Here is a 21958-nt window from a genome sequence, read left to right as displayed (position 1 = left end):
TACCGCAACAGGGGCTTTCATACCCCTAAGATGTGTAATAGATTCACTAGTTCACTATTATAACAGCATAATTGAGTCGTAACAAAGTTACTTACCTTCATGAAAAAGGAAAAATTTAGATTTTAATGGATATATTGGATAGACAAGAGAAGGATAGAAAGAAAATGAAGCTTTAAAGGCCTCAAACACCTAAATTGGCTAAGATTATCGGAAATAAAGATGTATCCTGAATAAAGTTTCTGAAGTTGAAACTGCCAAGTTTAACATTTCTGATAGTTCGGACGATCCTCGGATACCTTAAGGATTTTTTTTTGCCTTATGGGCTCTAGGATATACTAGCAAAAGGTCCGTTTAGCTAGAGTTTACAGATCGAAGAACTAGCCAATTAATGTTATGATATTGTACTGTTAGGAACATCGATAGGAGCAATCCAATTTACTTGGGAATGAGTTCTCTAAACTGTTTATGAATCGCTTCCTTCTTTGAAGCCAAAAGCGTGAATCTACTAGGTAAGAAATTGGTTAACACAATAGAGGTACCGATAAAAGCCACTAGACTTCCTCAGCTAGCTAAGTACACATTATCTAAAGTTTAATGAATTGTCTAAGGGGTGCTTAACCTTTTAGTTAAGGAAGTAACCTCGTATACGAAGAGTACGATCTATTTTAAGGTAATTGAGCTTGCTAAAAGATTGAAAACATGGGTGTTATAGGTATGCAACAAAAGTTTTACGAGGGAAGTACAAGATTGGGGAATTCATTAGGCGAGCATTTTAGCGGGGGTCAAACAATTGGAAACACGGACATGAGATGTTGAATGATCCCTTCGGGTTGTTGCTCATGTGGGAGGATCTAAGTTAACTGAATATATTTAATAAGCTTTCCAAATTCAAGTTGAACATAGGGATTATCTTAGTCGACTTGATATTAGTTAATATGGTCCACTTGAAATGGATCAATTATCTTCTTTCCATGCCACCCTCGATCACATGCAAAGGAAGTTGAGTTTGAGATACTAAACTAACCCAATTTTGTCCTAAAAGGAGAACAATTTCCAAAGATAGATAAGGTTATACTATGTATCAAGGCTCAATGTTACTAAAGATTGATTGTTGGGTCCATGGCTATGAAAAGAGACATAAAGAGACAAGACACCTAACTCGAAAGAAGGTACCAATAGCTAGAAAAAAATTTTGATATATATTTTAAGGATTTACCAGGACTAGCTAGTACGAGAATAAACTTTGGTATCGATTTGACACCTAACATGCAACCCATATCGAAACCCCCTCATTGTATGGAACCATTGGAGCTACATAGAGATAAAGGAATAGTTACAAGACTTATTGATAAGAATGTTATCAAATCGAGTATATATTCATGGGGTGCACCAACATTGTTTATGAAAAAGAAAGATGAGACCAAAAAAAAAAGTTGTGCCTAAACTACAGACTCTTAACAAGGCAAAAACATATAATAAATATCCATTGTCTCGTACAGGTGGCTTGACTTGATTGATATGTTACAAAAGTCCATTGATATTCAATCTGGTTATCATCAGCTTAGGATAAGAAAGGAAGATATTTCGATGTCCGCCTCTCGAACTCGGCACATACATTAAGAGTTACTTGTGATACATTTTGGATTGGCCAATGCTCCAGCTGTATTGATGTATATAATGGATAAGGTGTTCAAGTTGTCTTTTGGAAAAAAAAATAAAAATCATAGTTCTTAAAAGCGATATTCTTGTAGCCAGGAAGAACATGCGGATCACTTGAAAAAAATGTGTAAATACGTTGCTCGAAGCATGAATTTTGGCTAGACTCAGTTGCGTTCCACGGGCATATTATAACTAAGAATGTGATTACGGTATATTCTAATAGGATAAAAGCAGTTTAGAAGTGGCAAGGATCAACTACTTCTATGGAGATTCACAGCCTTACTACAAGCTATTTCTGTAGAATTATTTTATAGTAGCGGCGCCATTTACCAAGTTAACATAGGAAAAAAAATCAAAGTTTTAGTGGACGAAGAAATGTGAGTAGAGCTTTTCGAAGCTCAAGACATGTTGGACCACTATCAATATTAGGCTTATCATCATGTTCTAGAGGATTCACAATGTTATATAATATTTCGAATGTCAGATTAGGATATGTTCTCATGTAAACTGATCATGTGATAGCTTATGCGTCAACACAGCTAAAGAAGTATAATCAGAATCATCCCGCTTATTATTTAGAGATTGCCATTATTGTAGTTGCTCTGAAGATTTAGAGACACTATTAATAGAATGAAACTTGCAATATTTTTTATAGACCACAAGAGTCTGAAATACGTCTTCTAGTGGAGACATTTGAATTTTAGCAAGGTAGATAGATAAAATTATTTAAGGACTATGATTATTGCACTATCTATATCATCCTAGAAATGCCATTGTTGTGGCCAATGCATTAAGTAAAGAATTTTGTGGGGTAGTTCGGCACACTTAGTTCCTCTAACAAGACTTTTGGTTAAGAATATGCACAGACTAAATGGTGGAGGTGTCAGATTTAGTGTGAGAAATTTTAGAGCCACTGTTGGCTTGTGTTCAAGTAAAGTCTTCATTAGTAAATCGCAAAAAGACCACTCAATATAAAGATGAGCGATTATGCAAACATTGAGATGAGGTTCTAACTAGTAAAAGAAGGATATAACTATTGACAGAAATTGTATTCTCAACTAGTTAACTAATTCTGTGTACTAGATGTAGATGTGTTAAGACGAGTTATTCTTGAGGAGCTCACAATCTTATATACACTGTACATACGGCCTAGTAAAATATATCATGACTAGAAGAAAATTATAATTGTGGAAAAAGAAAGGAGGAAGATTAACTTAACCTTGTTTCTACAATTAAGTTTAACTTGTTAGCATGTCAACATTTGTGACTCGCATGCACACTACAACAACTCGAGTTCCAAAGTAAAAAAAAATAGAATAGAATCTAAGTAAATTTTATGACAAAAATACCTTAAAAAAAATTAGAAGTTATAATTATATGTGGGTAATTCAAATTGGCTTACATGGTAGGCACACTTTTGCCAGTCAAAGCATCACACACTGAGGATAAATATACTCAAATATACATGAATGGAAAATTGTCGAACTATACGAGGTCTATTGCCCATCAGTTCTGATAGAAGATCACAATTTACTACACGATTATGACAATCTTTTCAAGAAACATTGGTAACACGAGTAGATAGATCATAGTACCCTTGTTTTATCAGCCGACAGGCGAGCAGTCTGAACGTACTACGCAAAACATTAAGTATGTGTAGAGAGTTTACATTTTGAGTTTGGAGATAGCTTGCACGCTTATATATCTATCGCTGAATTTGCCTACAATGATGACTTTCAGTCTAGTATTTAGGTGGAACCATATGGACCTTGTAAAGTATATGATGATGTTCTCCTATCGGATAATTGGAAGCCGATGAGACTAACTTATTGGGACCCGACCTAGTACAAGAAGCTATGGACAAGGTCCAGTTGATCAGACTTACAGCTCAAAGTAGACAAAAGTCTTATGCTGATAAGAGAAGAAGAGATTTAGTGTTCACAATTGGGGACAAAGTGTTCCTACGAGTCAACCCTATGAAAGGTGTGATGCATTTTGGGAAAAGAGGCAAGTTGAGCCCCAGGTTTATAGGACCACATGAGATACTAGACCGAGTGGGAGCGATGGCTTATCGTTTGGCACTTCCTCCTAAGTTGTCCTTTATTAATCCAGCGTTTCACGTCTCAATGCTAAGAAAATGTATATCAGACTCATCTCAGGTGATTGAAGCACTTGCTATACCGCTTGATGAGAAGCTGTCTTACGAGGAGGAACCGATGGCTATTGTTGATAGGCAAGTAAGAAAGCGACGGTCAAAAGAAATTGAGTTCGTAAAAGTCTTATGGCGAAGTCATACAGTCGAAGAAGCTACTTGGGAACTAGCAAAAGATATGCAAGCGAAGTATCCCCATTTGTTTCAGTCTACAGGTACGAACTTGAGTTAAATTCGGGGATCGAATTTCATAAGGTGGGGAAAATGTAATACCTCATAATTTAAAGAAGGACATAATAGTCATTTAGCCAAAATAACAAAAAAAATATATATATACAAAAAGGAATAGGGATTAAGAGAGGGGTTACGAAGCAAAAGTTTCTACCGCAACAAAGTCTTAAAGAAAGAGTCCTAATACACTAGCAATTGAATTGTTGAATTGGAAAGAGAGAAAAAAAAAACTTAACAGGAGTAATTCGAGAATTAAGAGATCGAATTCGTACCAGTGAAGGACACACAAGTGCTAGGCTTGGGGAGCAGCTGATGCGGTTTCTTGGAACCATACCAACATTGTTCTTGAAGACTGGAGAAAAACTCTTTTACTTCTTTCGGGTATTACGTGAACCCTCCATCTAAATTTTTATTGGCATAATCCTTTTTAAGGTGTTCTTATAACTACTATCGAACAATCTATTAGACTGTTTTTTAGCACTAGGTAAAGGGAACAAATTTATATTTGAGTTTTCTATTCATACCATATTTACAAATCAATATCATAATTATACTTTCAATTGTTTGAGTTGGAAGTCAAGATGCCAACTTAATCTGTTGTGCCTATATTAACTATTAAAGGGATAAGGAAATATAACCTTATTGTTAGCCATTCCCCTGAAGCTCCAGAATACTAGAAAAAAAAAAAAGTTGGAAGGGTTTGAGAATAGATAAATAAAAGAATTTAATTCGATAGATATTTATTTAGAGGATGAATTATGGAGTTGATGGGTAGTAACACTAGATTTATATTAATTTATAGATTTCACACAAATTGGCATTTGGAGTGATAAGAAGTCGAGCTTTGGCTAGTAGGCATCAAGAGGTGAGTAGTAATCTTACCGCAATTTGTGTTTTCATAACTTGCATGATTTACACATGATTTTTAATATGAATATGTTACCGACTATTTTGAGTTGCATGTGGGACAAGTCATTTACTCGATATGATACCGAAATAGTTATTTGAGATGAATACTATGGTTTTAAATATTTTCGTTGTCACTAGATCTGTTTGACCGTTACTTGAATTTACTGTTATCGAAAGGAAATTATATGATTTGATAAAAACCGAAATGCCCTATATTGTCTTAAAATAGTTTCTACGAGTATATACGGATTACAGAGACAAGTATAAATGGGAGTAGACATTGAAGGATCCCGTAGCTAACGGCGGGTTCGTTAGACCTGGTGCACCTTGTAATTACCGATTACCGTTATAGCCCTCGCTAGTGGGAAGGTAGAACTAGCATACCGTTACTTATTTCCCTCGAGTAGGGACTACCGTTATATATGACTTCTTGCAAAGAAGTCCACGGTTATACCGATTACATGATCCGTTCATTGAAACCTCCCAAAAATGTGAATATTGATATAACACAGTGGTTAACGAGCTCATTACTGAATTGTTAATTGTATTATACTACAAGAACAGCAGGATGAGACTGAAAATTACTTATTGTTTCTGAAAGGGCATTTTTTTGTTATTTTCTATTTGATCTACTAGCATGTTTTCTGACTTGTCCCCAATAAAAACGGTTGTGGTAAAGTGTTATTACTCACTGAGCTAGCGACTCATTCCCCGCTAACTTTTTTTTTTAGAGACAGTAGTTGACGCAGGCGAGGATTTCGTTAATTGGAGCGCAGAGGTTTAGAATTGTTGGTGAGCCTCGCACTTGTTCGCGTGGGCGGAGATGTTTATCAATTGTTATAGTCTTTTCTTTGAATTCTTAGAGTCGCTCCATAGTCATTCTTTTAGTGTCATGAGTATTATTTTACTATTAGTCTTTTGTTGAGTATCGTTCTTTATTATCAAGGTTGGAGATAAATTAGTATTTCTGGTTAGTGGGTTGATTAGTAATGGTGGAGACTCGTTTTGGTTGATTGATTGGTTGTCAATTATTTGGTATGATATTAAGATGTTTGGGTGTTGATTCCTACGACAGGTTTATTTTTGGGATAGTCCAAAAACAGGAAAAACTCTGTCCGATTTTCTGTAAAATACCGACGGGCTTACTTGGGGGCACTTGATCCTAGGTGCCGGTCATGATCCTAACTTGGGTCGTGACATCATGCCCCTGAGGGCATCCCATCACATCATCTCGGCTACTGTGGACAAATCATCAACGTACACCAGCTGATCAGGTGGTGGTGCGTATATAACGCCGTAACTTTTTCCCATATCCCATATGCATATAATATACATATATACAACACCATCTGGTCATGGATCAATGTACATGTATAAATGAATGCAATGCATGAGAAGTGCGTCAATAAAATCTTTCGGATTAACTTTATCAAATACGTATTTTTCTGAGACCCAACAACAAAAGATATAACAATAATTTACATGGGAAATCAAGAATATAGGCACCCCTAGTATTTATATGAATACAATCATTTATAAAAATTGTGCATTTGCTCGTTTTATTTGTGTCGTATAGATCATGCCAAAAAGGAAAAAAGAAGGGATAGCCATAACATATCTGGAGTAGGAAAAAATTCATATAATATTCTTGGAGAAGGTTGCACCAGGTAACGTAAGGAGCACTTAATTAAGAACTACAACATTCTCATACCCAGAGATACGAGCAGATTTCCAAATCCTAATCTCCCGTAAACCAAAAATGAGACACCGAGGATTCCTGTGTAGTAGGAAAGAGGCACGTCATTGAGTTGGAAAAACTCCCTGACTAATTCGAAACTGTCCTAATCCTTCTTGGAAACAATTTATACTGTACCTCTATAAATATTGCATGCATCGGCTTACGATTTTGCAAACAATATTTTTTTTATCAATGACTGGTACAAAACAAGTGCATCCTTTGATAGTTCCTTCATAGAAAATAACCAGCCAGCCAATGCAAAATTACGGGGAAGGATAGATCAATCCTTCGTTTCCTTTGCTGCACAAAAACCACATGGGACATAATCGCATGGATTGAAATGCTAAGGGAATGCCATCAACCTTGTTGAAACACTACTTAATCTTTTTCATCCATATAATAAAAGGCTAAAAAGGATTACGATTCGTAAGATTAGAGCTGCTACAGTTATAAATAGACCACAAATCTTTACAGCAGCCTCAAATATACGATTGAAGATCTTCACCAATATAACTAAACCAGAAACGGGACCAGCAGCCAAGCTACATTGAAACGACAAATCGCACCTNGACTACCGTTATATTTGACTTCTTGCAAAGAAGTCCACAGTTATACCGATTACATGATCCATTCATTGAAACCTCCCAAAATGTGAATACTGATATTATACAGTGGTTACCGAGCTTATTACTGAATTTTTAATTATATTTTACTACAAGAAAAGCGTGATAAGACTAAAAATTATTTATTGTTTCTGAAAGGGCATTTTTATGTTATTTTCTCTTTAAGATACTAGCATGTTTCTGACTTGTCCCCAATAAAAACGGTTGTGGTTAAGTGTTATTACTCACTGAGCTAGCGACTCATTCCCCGCTAATTTTTTTTTACAGAGACAGCAGTTGACACAGGCGAGGATTTCGTTAATTAGAGCGCACAGGTTGAGAATTCTTGGTGAGCCTCGCACTTGTTCGCATGGGCGGAGATTTTTATCAGTTGTTATGGTCTTTTCTTTGAATTCTTAGAGTCGCTCCATAGTAAATAATTTAGTGTCATGAGTATTCTTTTGTTATTATAGTCTTAAGTTGAGTATCGTTTATTATGAAAGTTGGAGGTAGATTAGTATTTCTGGTTGTTAGTGTGTTGCTTAGTAATGGTGGAGACTTATTTTGGCTAATTGGTAAGTTGTCAATTGCCAGTTGTCAATTGCTATTAGGTTGTTTGATCGCTGATTTGAGACAGGAAATTTTTGGGATGGTCGAAAAACAGGGGAAACTCTGCTCGCTTTTCTATAAAATTACCGATGAGGCTTACTTGGGAGCACTTGCTCCTAAGCGCCGGTCACGATCCTAAATTGGGAAGTGACAAAGTTGGTATCAGAGCTTAGGCTTTAAGTCCCGAGTCATGGAGCAATATTTAGTAGAGTCTTGTTCATGGGTATGTAGGCGCCCATACTTATGATCTCGAGGCTACTGAACATTTAGGAATGTTTTCCCTTCTTTCATTCTTTGATCGTGCGTTGAGATAACTTGAGATTGACTTTGGAATATTTCTTTCGCAGATGGCTAGGACACGCACACCCTCATCTGCTGGACGTGGTGCTGGACGTGACACTACCCGGGGTGGAGGTCAAGTTGGGGTTCATAAAACTAGAAGACATACTGCTCCTCAACCTCAAGTTGGGAACATAGGTCAACCCCAAGTTGTTATGCCAGATCAAGTGCAAGAGCAGGGAGTTCAGAACGCTCCACCACCAGTGCCAACTGTTGTACCTACTGTTGCCTTACCTGCAGATGCAGTGGCAAGGTTATTGAATGTGTGAGAGGCATTGGTGCCTACTCAGGGCGGAAGTTCAGCTCCCCAGGCTACTTCACAGACACATGTACCTGCACAGACTCAGACTTTCGGGAATAAGGAAGTATCCCTACACGAGTTCCTGAAATTGAAATCACCAAAATTCACAGGTTCCGATAGTTCAGCAGATCCTCAAAGCTTCTTGGATGGGACACTTAAGGCATTACGTTCTCTTGGATGTTCTAGTGAGAGAGCCGTGGAGCTCGCAGCATACAAATTAGAGGATATGGCCAACACATGGTATGAAACTCTATTGCTAGGAAGGCCGGCAGGAGCACCACCACTGACATGGGACGAGTTCACTAAGTTGTTCAAGAATCATTTTCTTCCAGACAGTCTGATGCAACAACATGCTAGAGACTTTGAGAGATTGGTTCAGACTCCAGATATGGATGTGTCAACATATAACACTAAGTTTTGTAAACTGGCTATATATGCTCCTCACTTAGTGCCTACCGAAGAAGCTCGAATTCAGAGGTTTGTTGATAGATTGGTTGGTCGTCTATACACTGCAGTAGCCCCACAGATGAAGACTTTATCCTACTCTGATGTAGTCGACCTTGCTAGAAAGATTGAAAACAAGGGACGTGAAGAGCGTGCAGCTAGTGAATTAAGTAAAAAGGCCAATACAGGAGGGGCTTTCAATGGCGGTTTTAGTGAAAATAGAGGAGCAGGAAACCAGGGACAACAACAACAACAACAACAACAACAACAGGGTTCTCAGACAGGGACACACATGTCTTCACAATCTACATACAGACCACATTACAGACAAGGTAATAGGGCACCATCATCTTCTGGACATCGTAATTCTGGAAAGATATATGCCACTACTCTAGTCTGCCAGACCTGTGGTAGATCACATTTGGGCCAATGTCGTGTTCTAACTGGAGAGTGCTTTCAGTGTGGCCAGTTGGGACATCACTTGAGGGATTGCCCTCAGCCTCCGAGAAATTTCAACCAGGCTTCTATTCAGTCAGCTGCACCGACTCAGACTACTCGTAATACTTCAGGTGCTACAGGTACAGGAAATAGAGGTCGAGGTGTTGTAGACCATGCTAGTGTGAATCAAGGACAAGGGAATGCTGGTAGAGGTCAGGCGAGAGTTTTTGCATCTACTAGACAGGATGCTCTGGCCTCGAATGCAGTGGTTACAGGTATTCTTTCTGTCTGTTCATTTGATGCACTTGCGTTGATTAATCCGGGATCTACTCACTCCTATGTGTCCTCGTACTTTGCTTTGAGATTTAGTAGACAACCCGAACTATTGAATGATCCTTTTCTAGTTGCTACTCCTGTCGGAGAGTCTCTATTAGCTAAATACGTGTATCGTACTTGTTAGATTCGGGTTGAGGGTAGAGATACTCTAGCTGACCTTATTGTACTTGATATGATTGACTTTGATATGCTGATGGGAATGGATTGGTTATCTTCTTGCTATGCTATAGTCGATTGTCATGCAAAGATAGTAAGGTTTGAGATATCAAATGAACCCAGTTTTATTCTAAGAGGGAGTCAGGTTCCAGAGACTTGCAAAATTGTATCTTTTATGAAGGCTCAACGACTTCTGAAGAAAGGTTGCTTGGGTCTCTTAGCTATTGTAAATGACACAAGAAAGGAAACAGTTAGTATAGAAAATGTACCAGTAGTGAGAGAATTTTCTGATGTATTTCCCGAGGATTTACCAGGATTGCCTCCGGTACGAGAAATAGACTTTGGTATTGATTTGCTACCTGACACACAACCCATATCGATACCCCCATATCGAATGGCGCCAATGGCGCCAACAGAGTTGAGGGAGCTAAAGCAACAGTTACAAGATTTGTTAGATAAGGGTTTTATTAGACCTAGTGTATCACCATAGGGTGCACCAGTACTGTTCGTAAGGAAGAAGGACGGATCCCTGAGAATGCGCATTGACTACAGGCAGTTGAACAAGATAACAATACGCAATAAATATCCTTTGCCCCGTATAGATGATATGTTTGATCAGTTACAAGGAGCTGCCCACTTTTCAAAGAATGACCTCCGTTCTGGTTATCATCAACTTTGAATCAAAGATGAAGATATTTCTAAGACTGCTTTCAGAACTCGATACGGGCACTATGAGTTTCTCGTGATGCCTTTCGGACTGACTAATGCTCCAGCGGTATTCATGGATTTAATGAATAGGGTGTTCAAGCCGTTTCTGGATAGATTTGTAATATTTATTGATGATATCTTGATATATTCTCGTAGCCAAGAAGAACACGAGGATAATCTCAGGACTGTGTTGCAGACATTGCGAGAGCATCGACTTTATGCTAAGTTCTCGAAGTGTGAATTCTGGCTAGACTCGGTAGCATTTCTGGGGCATGTTGTATCCAAGGATGGAATTATGGTAGATCCAAAGAAGACTGAAGCTGTGCAGAAATGGCCCAGACCTACTTCTGCTACAGAGATTCGCAGCTTTTTAGGCTTAGCAGGCTATTACAGGCGTTTTGTGCAGGATTTCTCCAGAATAGCAGCACCGCTGACCAAGCTAACACAGAAAAATGCGAAGTTTCAGTGGACGGAGGAATGTGAGCAGAGCTTCAAAAACTCAAAACATGTTTGACAACTGCACCAATATTAGCCTTACCATCAGGTTCTGGAGGATTTACAGTATTCTGTGACGCCTCGAGGGTGGGATTAAGATGTGTTCTCATGCAAAATGGTCGTGTTATAGCATATGCTTCGAGACAATTGAAAAAGCACGAGCAAAACTATCCTACACATGATTTGGAGATGGCTGCAGGGGTATTTGCTCTAAAAATTTGGAGACATTATCTATACGGCGAAACTTGTGAGATTTATACTGACCATAAAAGTCTCAAGTATATCTTTTAGCAGAGAGATCTAAATCTTCGGCAGCGTAGTTGGATGGAAATACTCAAAGACTATGATTGTTCTATTTTGTATCATCCTGGAAAAGCCGATGTGGTGGCTGGTGCATTGAGTAGAAAATCTATGGGGAGTTTGGCACATATAGCCCCTGCAAAGAGACTCTTGGCCAAAGATATTCAGAGACTAGAAGATACAGGTATCAGATTTAGTGTCGGAAATTCAGAGGCATTGTTGGCTTGTGCTCAGGATAAGTCATCATTAGTTGAGCGCATTAAGGCCACCCAATATGAGGATGAACGATTATGCAAATACAGGGATGAGGCCTTAGCTGGTAAAAGCAAGGATATGATAGTTGAAAGGGATGGTGTTCTTCGAATGGGTGACAGGCTATGTGTAGCAGACGTAGATGGGTTGAGACATGCTATTCTTAAAGAAGCTCACAACACTAAATACACTATACATCCTGGATCCACAAAAATATACCATGACCTGAAGTAATTTTATTGGTGGGAAGGTATGAAGAAAGATGTTGCTAACTTTGTTTCTAGTTGTTTGACTTGTCAGCAGGTCAAGGCTGAGCATCAGCGACCCGCAGGTCTACTACAACAAATTGAGATTCCAGAGTGGAAATGGGAAAGAATTACTATGGATTTTGTCACCGGGCTACCACGAACCCTTAGAGGTTATGACTCGGTATGGGCTATTGTAGATCGACTGACGAAATCAGCAGACTTTTTGCCGGTAAAGACTACATATGGTGGAGTTAGGTATGCACAGATATTTATGAACGAAATTGTCCGACTTCACGAAGTTCCAGTATCCATCATCTCTGATAGAGATCGCAGTTCACTTTACAATTTTGGAAATCTTTTCAAGAAGCATTAGGTACACGAGTAGATCTTAGTACTGCATTTCATCCACATACAGACGGGCAGTCTGAACGTACTATTCACATCTTGGAGGATATGTTGAGAGCTTGCATTCTTGAGTTTGGAGGTAGTTGGGATGCTTATCTACCTTTAACTTAATTTGCTTACAACAATAGCTTCCAGTCCAGTATTCAAATGGCACCGTACGAAGCATTGTATGGTAGAAGATGTCGTTCTCCTATCGGATGGTTTGAAGCTGGTGAGACTAACTTATTGGGACCCGACCTAGTCCAAGAAGCTATGGACAAGGTCCAGTTGATCAGACAGAGATTGCTTACAGCTCAAAGTAGACAAAAGTCTTATGCTGATAAGAGAAGAAGAGATTTACTGTTCACAATTTGGGACAAAGTGTTCCTACGAGTCTCCCCTATAAAAGGTGTGATGCGTTTTGGGAAAAGAGGCAAGTTGAGCCCCAGGTTTATAGGACCGTATGAGATAATAGAGCGAGTGGGAGCGGTGGCTTATCGTTTGGCACTTCCTCCTGAGTTGTCCTTTATTCATCCAGTGTTTCACGTCTCAATGCTAAGAAAATGTATATCAGACTCATCTCAGGTGATTGAAGCACCTGCTGTACCACTTGATGAGAAGTTGTCTTACGAGGAGGAACCGATGGCTATTGTTGATAGGCAAGTAAGAAAGCTACGGTCAAAAGAAATTGAGTTCGTAAAAGTCTTATGGCGAAGTCATACAGTCGAAGAAGCTACTTGGGAACTAGCAAAAGATATGCAAGCGAAGTATCCCCATTTGTTTCAGTCTACAGGTACGAACTTGAGTTAAATTCGGGGACCGAATTTCATAAGGTGGGGAAAATGTAATACCTCATAATTTAAAGAAGGACATAATAGTCATTTAGCCAAAATAACAAAAAAAATATATATACAAAAAGGAATAGGGATTAAGGGAGGGGTTACGAAGCAAAAGCTTCTGCAACAAAGTCTTAAGGAAAGAGTCCTAATACACTAGCAATTGAATTGTTGAATTGGAAAGAGAGAAAAAAAAACTTAACAGGAGAAATTCGAGAATTAAGAGATCGAATTCGTACCAGTGAAGGACACACAAGTGCTAGGCTTGGGGAGCAGCTGATACGGTTTCTTGGAACCATACCAACATTGTTCTTGAAGACTGGAGAAAAACTCTTTTACTTCTTTCGGGTATTACGTGAACCCTCCATCTAAATTTTTGTTGGCAGATACCTTTTTAAGGTGTTCTTATAACTACTATCGAACAATCTATTAGACTGTTTTTTAGCACTAGGTAAAGGGAACAAATTTATATTTGAGTTTTCTATTCATACCATATTTACAAATCAATATCATAATTATACTTTCAATTGTTTGAGTTGGAAGTCAAGATGCCAACTTAATCTGTTGTGCCTATATTAACTATTAAAGGGATAAGGAAATATAACCTTATTGTTAGCCATTCCCCTGAAGCTCCAGAATACTAGAAAAAAAAAAAGTTGGAAGGGTTTGAGAATAGATAAATAAAAGAATTTAATTCGATAGATATTTATTTAGAGGATGAATTATGGAGTTGATGGGTAGTAACACTAGATTTATATTGATTTATAGATTTCACACAAATTGGGCATTTGGAGTGATAAGAAGTCGAGCTTTGGCTAGTAGGCATCAAGAGGTGAGTAGTAATCTTACCGCAATTTGTGTTTTCATAACTTGCATGATTTACACATGATTTTTAATATGAATATGTTACCGATTATTTTGAGTTGCATGTGGGACAACTCTTTTACCCGATATGATGCCGAAATAGTTATTTGAGATGAATACCGTGGTTTTAAATATTTTCGTTGTCACTAGATCTGTTTGACCGTTACTTGAATTTACTGTTATCGAAAGGAAATTATATGATTTGATAAAAACCGAAATGCCCTATATTGTTTTAAAATAGTTTCTACGAGTATATACGGATTACAGAGACAAGTATAAATGGGAGTAGACATTGAAGGATCCCGTAGCTAACGGCGGGTTCGTTAGACCTGGTGCACCTTGTAATTACCGATTACCGTTATAGCCCTCGCTAGTGGGAAGGTAGAACTAGCATACCGTTACTTATTTCCCTCGAGTAGGGACTACCGTTATATATGACTTCTTGCAAAGAAGTCCACAGTTATACCGATTACATGATCCGTTCATTGAAACCTCCCAAAAATGTGAATATTGATATTATACAGTGGTTACCGAGCTTATTACTGAATTGTTAATTGTATTATACTACAAGAAAAACATGATGAGACTGAAAATTATTTGTAGTTTCTAAAAGGGCATTTTTATATTATTTTCTATTTGAGATACTAGAATGTTTCTGACTTGTCCCCAAATAAAAACGATTGTGGTTAAATGTTATTACTCACTGAGCTAGCGGCTCATTCCCCGCTAACTTTTTTTTTTAGAGACAGTAGTTGACGCAGGCGAGGATTTCGTTAATTGGAGCGCAGAGGTTTAGAATTGTTGGTGAGCCTCGCACTTGTTCGCGTGGGCGGAGATGTTTATCAATTGTTATAGTCTTTTCTTTGAATTCTTAGAGTTGCTCCATAGTCATTATTTTAGTGTCATGAGTATTATTTTGCTATTAGTCTTTTGTTGAGTATCATTCTTTATTATCAAGGTTGGAGATAAATTAGTATTTCTGGTTGTTAGTGGGTTGATTAGTAATGGTGGAGACACGTTTTGGTTGATTGATTGGTTGTCAATTGTTTGGTATGATATTAGGATNACTAAACCAGAAACGGGACCAGCAGCCAAGCTACATTTATAATTGCCTTCGCCGACAAAGCGAAAAATCCGAAGATTAAAAAGGGAAAGGAGAAGTTCAATACAGAAATGAAGCTCATCTCTGCATTGTTATGTTACATCTCGCTACTAGCGCATTAGCTCAAATCTTTCAATCCGGAATGTCAACTAGAAATAGCATGAAACTTTTCAAGGTGGCATATCATAATTGTAATCTTCACTAATCCTCATCAGACATCTCAAATACTAGACTCCGAATAAGAGAAGTAGATTTGGGCAGCATTCTCCTTCAGCGAACACTAGATAGACTTTTTGAGGCACAAATAATACGATTTCCAATTTCAATCCTTTTAGACCTATTAAAATAATAATAGAAAGGCTCGTTTTTGGCAACATACAAATTTCTACATTTTAAATCATGCCACATATACTATTATGTATGAGTCATACTTGTATTAAGGCAAAAATTTGCCACGTTGTGTCCTTATCCAAAATATTTTAAATAATTATCAATTACTCAATAAATTAAGAATTATCTTAAATTACTTAAAATACTACTTATTTTTATTACACTTTATATATCGTAGTATTACGGTCATGTGGTACCATGTAAAATAAATCCATACACTATTATTTTATTAAAACATTCATGTAAAAAAAATACATATATTTTCTCAACTTATAATTTTCCTAATCTCATATAAAGAGTAAAAATTTACGTACACTTAATTCTTCAAATGGTAAAAAAAAAAAAAATAACCTTCTTTTCTTGCAAAAAAAAATAATTTATATGTTTACAATAAAGAAAATCTCATAACTTTTCTCATATTATGTGTATAAATTAAAATAAATTCGGAATTAGTAATATTTATAACTATATAAAATCATATTTTTCACACCTTTTTTTTAATTTTTACAAAAATGTTCCACTCAAAATACCATGTCAAATATATATATATATATTTGAATATTCTATATTAGCCCAGACTTCATGATAAATTTAGCAGAATTCGGATAAAATATTAAAACAGGAATACAGACTAAAGGATACGAAGAAATGAATAATGAAAACAATTAACTGATATGTGTAGGTTTCATAGGAAAAATGGCAACTAATATTAATACAAAATTTAAAAGTAAAGTAGAAGATGTAGTCGAAGTAATGGGAAATAAAGGGATAAAATTAATAAAACCTATAAAGATAAGCCCAGAAGAATATGCTGGATTAGAATGGAATCTAGAAGATTTTACAAAACCAAAAATATTCAAACCAGAATCTCATTTGATGTACACAAACTCATAGGGAGTTTGTTAAACTTACGGGGTGTAACATCCTTCTCCACTTTAAAACGGTATCAAGGTTGTTAAACTTACGGGGTGTAACATCCTTCTCCCCTTTAAAACATTCGTCCTCGAAGGTTAATTCTTAGAGATTTGCAAAATTTTCACTTGGGTCTCCTCTGTAAATTAAACTTAAAACCCAAACTATTTTTGAAGTCTCGACTATTCCCAACTCTTTTTGTGCTTGAGTATCTTGTATCTTCTTCAGCTTTACCTAACTTACTTTTCAATCTCGCATCGTATTTTCTGTTTCTTTCATAACCTCTCTTCCACATAGGTGAAAATTACGCCTTAAAGCTCTACTGTGATACTTGCACCTCTGGTGTATATAAAATCTAGCGAAAGCTTCATACTGAATTCTTACGACTCACCTCTATGGCACGATCTGGAAATAAGAGAAAGGTAGCATTCCTAAATGCCCTATAGCCTCTCAATTATAAATGTGGCGCGCAACACACCCATAAGTGAGACTCTACTTGGCACGGCATTGTTGACTCCTTAGGACACGACCCGCTCTGATATCACTTTGTCACGCCCCAAACCTTGGGATGCGTGGCTGGCACCCGGTGCCGTATTGGTCCGAGCGAACCACTCTGCGACTTTTTTTCTTTTTACTATCATGGGCCAACATGGCCACAACTCGTAATGTACAAGCGTAAGTGGGAAAAACACTGTATCACTAAGTCATATTTCTTAAAACACGAATATATATAGGCTGTTAGGCCTCTGGCATACTGTACAAAATGAACCTCTGTCTATAAAGCCTCTAAGGTTATTTGACAAAAGGACAGGGTACCGGCCTACCCATAAGTCTGTAGCAAAACTCTTACACGATGACTCATAGACTCGGCTGCACTCCGAATGAGGTGGAGTCTTACCGATCTTTCGCTGAATGCCAATCTCGTCTAGTATGAATGCTCGTCAAACTGATTATCTATACCGGCAGGCATGAATGCAGCGTCCCCAAAAAAAGGACGTCAGTACGAATAATGTACTGAGTATGTAGGGCAGAACTGAAGCATAGCCATAATTCAACATGAATTAAAGAGATATAAGGAATATAGAGTAAATGACTCAACCTGTAAGTCTGGATGACTCTGTAAATCATGAAATATTCCCACCTTGTCTCGTCACATGCGCAAACCTACATATATATAGCACGCTTGTCACGCCCCATATGCGAATATTAATGATAGCAATAGCACAGACAACTCACGTGCGAACACCCCGCCAATTCTCTCAACAATATCACGTGAGCTAAAGCACAACAACACAATATAACAATTCACACCACATGTGCCCACATGCAACTATCACACCTCTTTTTTCTACCCCGAAAGGGTATAAGGGAGTTTTTTCCAATTTAAGCGTCAATCGAACAGGATTATTTATATCAAATTCAGAGTCGCCACTTGGGATAATTAATGGTGTCCAAGTCACCGGTTTATCCCGAATTGGGGAAGTTTGACTCTGTTATACAGTCTGCGAAATACATAAATTCGGGTAAGGAATTCTTTTAACCCGGGTCAAGGTGTTAGGCATTCCCGGGTTCTATGGTTTTAGCACGGTCCTTTAATCATACATGGCTTATTAATTTGTCTAATTACTTATCTTAGGACCTATGTGCATTTACCTCTTTTAATTAGGAAATTATCTTAAAACAGGTCACGGGTACGTGTACCCATTTGTTTGGCGTGTCAAAAATTATGTCACGCGTACGTGTCCAAAATTAATAACGCATTATTATTATTAAGAGAGTTTAGTCGAAGTTGCGCGAACACATACTACAATTTTGTTTTTAAGATCGTAATTATGTCACGTGAACGTGTACACAACAACGATGGTATATTAAACGCGCCTAAAGCAAGCTTCGAATATTCATGTTTAAACTGAGTTCGAAATTTAATATACAGCTATTAATTGTAAGTAAAAAAGGATAATATGCTAGGCCTTTAATTATTTAAAAGAATTCTAGGCCAGCAGTAAGCCCAATATCATCTAAAGATCTTTTTAAAGGAACATAAGAAAACTAGGCTCGAAATCGAGCCCAGGAATGAGGACAAAGGCAAGCAGCTGCAACAGCTTCAATTGGGCCAAGTACCAGGCCCAGCTTTTTATAGGTAAGCCTTCAGTACTAGAAGCGCATTTTTTATTACACTAAACAGAAAACTTAATGGATAAAATTGCTGAAGAAAATTGGGCTCGAAGTTGAGCCCAAAACGAAAAGCAAGTAACGGTCAAAACACCCCAGGTTGGAATTCGACCAGGCTGCCTCGCCTGGGCCATTGTCAAGCCCAATTGAGGCCCCTTTGAATCAAATGTGACCCAATAGTATTAAAAATTTAGCAAAAATCAGCAGCTGATCATCCATGCCAAGAGTCTAATTATTAACATGCTGTTAGTACTAACCATAAGAGACTACACTTTAAACATATTCATGAATCACCTTAAATTTAAATGCATAATTGCTTTAACAAGGTTGGGATCTGAGATAGTTTAACACTGTTCTTTAGAGTACATATCCAGCCTACCCTAATAAAGATCAAATGAACTACCAGGGTTATTAAGCATTTTAAAACTGTCAAAAATAGTACATGGAGCAAATAAACTGATCCGACTATTCATACATATAACAAAGCTATAGAATAGAACATTAGATTTAGAATACCTAAACAAACTAAAATAGAAATATTAAACTAAGTAACAGCCTACATAAGAAAATCTAGAATTTAACATTTGTATAACCAACTTCTTATTACAACAAAGACTAAATACATGCTTCAAACTTTATTTTCCATTCAAGGGTTCATATAGGTACCTGGATATCAAGAACAAAACAAGAGTGAAGTAAGGATTTCAGCAAGGAATCAGTGAAGACAGTCTCAAATCACAGCAATGCACAGCTTCAACTTAATCCATGCTTCGACTAAAAAAATCAGAAATCCCATAGAAAATTTCTAAGTCTTTTTTTTGTATTTTGTTTTGAATATAATTGAAAGAAAATAGAATCGGCTACTAATAATGAAACAGTCGAACTTTTGGAGTGTTTTAGGGTTTGAAAATCTCTACCTCAAATGAGTGAAGAAAGGTTCTATTTATAGGCATCCAAAATGCCATGTGCTGAAAAAGAATCAGGGAATCGTTCCGTTTAGCCACAAAAGGCATCTTCTAACAAACTTCGATAGCTGGCTGTCCCTCATTGGCTTCAGTATTTTGTGCTAACCAAATGAGGCCAGCTGCCCATATTCTAGAACCTTCCAACATGCTCTTATCCAATTTCATACTTACACACCCTTCAAACAAACCCCTTAAGTTTTTTTTGTTCATTTGACCCCCTAGAAGTGTCTTCGGATTTACAAATCAAGGCAAACAAAGACCAGGCCAAAAGGAATCAGAGTAAATGACAAATAAAATTGAAATAATGCAATTTAAGCCCTAAAAATGACCTAATCAGTAAATAAGAGTGTTCATCTTATTAACCCTAAGCAAAACTGGATTTAAACAACTAATCCACCTAAACAGTAATCAAACCAGAATTAAAATGAAACTGCAAAGAAAACCTAGAAATTAACCTACTCAGTTTGCAAATTAAACAATTAAACAACTAATTGTTTTTTGACAGCTAACCAAAACAGACTAAACGACTTTTTAATCAGTCTTGAGTAAAGTTATTCTAATTAACCAAAAACAAGAACTAAATCATAAGCATAAGATAGAAACAACAGAAGAATCATTCTATGTATCAAACCTAAAAGTGAACCCTAATTAAACTAAATTCATGCAATTGAAGATAAACTTCAAATACTTAAATTCCAGCATGCTTTAATTAATCTACTAAATAGAAGCAACTAAACAAACTAAACAGTCGTGAACAAAAGAAAAGAAAACTTAAAGTTTCAAACCTAAAACATGCGGCTAGAACAAGCAATTAAACATGAAGAAGAACAACAAAAGATAAAATAAACAGAAAAATGAAAGAAATTACCTAAGCTCGTTTTAAAACTGGATCATCTATGAATTTGACCAAGCTTCAATAGGGTAAAATGAACTTGAACTACCATTAATCGACTGTTCTCAACAAGAACAACCGACTAATGGACGTTTTGGGTTCAAACACACTAGAAATTGACTGAAGAAAAAAAGGGGAAAGGTTAGGGTTTTGTGGATCTTAGATTTAAGATTCGGAGAATTTGGCGGGGATTTTTGGGAAATCAATGGTAGGACAATGGCGAGGGAAAGTTGAGGGTCCTATGGTGTGAGTTTGGGGTTGTTTGGGCGACTTAGGGTGTTTTGGTTTGGATTTCAGATCCAAGATTCGAGCAGTTTAAAAAGGATTTCAGGGAAATGGTTTGGGGATTTGGAAAGGGGAGAAAAAGGTGATTGCCTGGTGTTAATTTGGCCGGATTTTGGTGTCGCCGCCGCCGTAGGGCGATTTCCGATGGCGGAAGGTGGCGGAGACGGTGAAGGGTTATAAGGCGGCTAGGGTGATATGCTTAGAGAGAGTTTGAGAGAGGAATGAGCTGGGGTGTTTAGGGTTTGGGGGGTCCGTTCGGACATATTTAAGAGAAATGGGGGGTAGTTCCGGCCTGTTAGATCATCGGGGATGAAGGGCTAGGATTAAATGACGCCAAACGACGTCGTTTTGGTTAGTTAGGGGCGTTGGACCGGGCAAGGGATTGGGCTTGGGCGGATTTTGGAATGGAAGGGGGTTTAGACCATTGGTTTTGGTCTTATGGGTGGCCCAAACCAAAAAAAGTAGTCTTTTCTTTTGTTTTTCTTTCTTTTTCTCTTTTTTTTCCTTTTTTCTTTAATTAAAACCCTAACTAAATTAATTAAATTCTAAATTTAATCCTAAATTATTCTAAATTATAAAATCAAGCTAATTATTCTGTTATATTTACAAAATTAGTTGATCCTAAATTAAAGAAGAGAAAATTACTAATTTAGCATTAATGACTAAAATGTAAAATGAATGATATTTTTGTGATTTTCATTTTAATAACAATTAATTTACCAAATTAATCCTAAAAAACGAAAACAACACCTAATATGCAATGCATGAAATTTTGATATTTTTGGGGTATTTTCTATGCTTTTAACGCATGCAAAAATGCAACTAAAAATGCAAATACTTGAACGAATATTCCTAAAAATTCTATAAAATTAAAAATGACATCTATTTTGAGATTCTGTAGGAGTATTTTTGGTCGGGCAAAAATCACATGCTCACAGCCACAACATTTCCCTAAAACGATTCCAGTACCACAACAACACATAGCCCTCGGCTCAACAAAATTGAGTACAACAACATCAAAAACAACAACAACGCGGAAGTACGACAAGTAAATCAGCACAAGAAATACAAACACAAAGAAAGGATAGAACGGGCCCAAAATGAAAGACATAACAAGTAATAATGATTTCAAATAAGAATAACTCAACAATAGGAGAGATAGTGTGTAAATATAATATCAAATAAGAGTCACTCAACAATGGAAGGGATAACATGTAATAATGATCACAAATACGTACA

The sequence above is a fragment of the Nicotiana attenuata genome, unplaced genomic scaffold (assembly GCF_001879085.1).
Source record: "Nicotiana attenuata strain UT unplaced genomic scaffold, NIATTr2, whole genome shotgun sequence".
Lineage (NCBI taxonomy): Eukaryota > Viridiplantae > Streptophyta > Magnoliopsida > Solanales > Solanaceae > Nicotiana > Nicotiana attenuata.
This window is presented reverse-complemented; position numbering follows the sequence as displayed.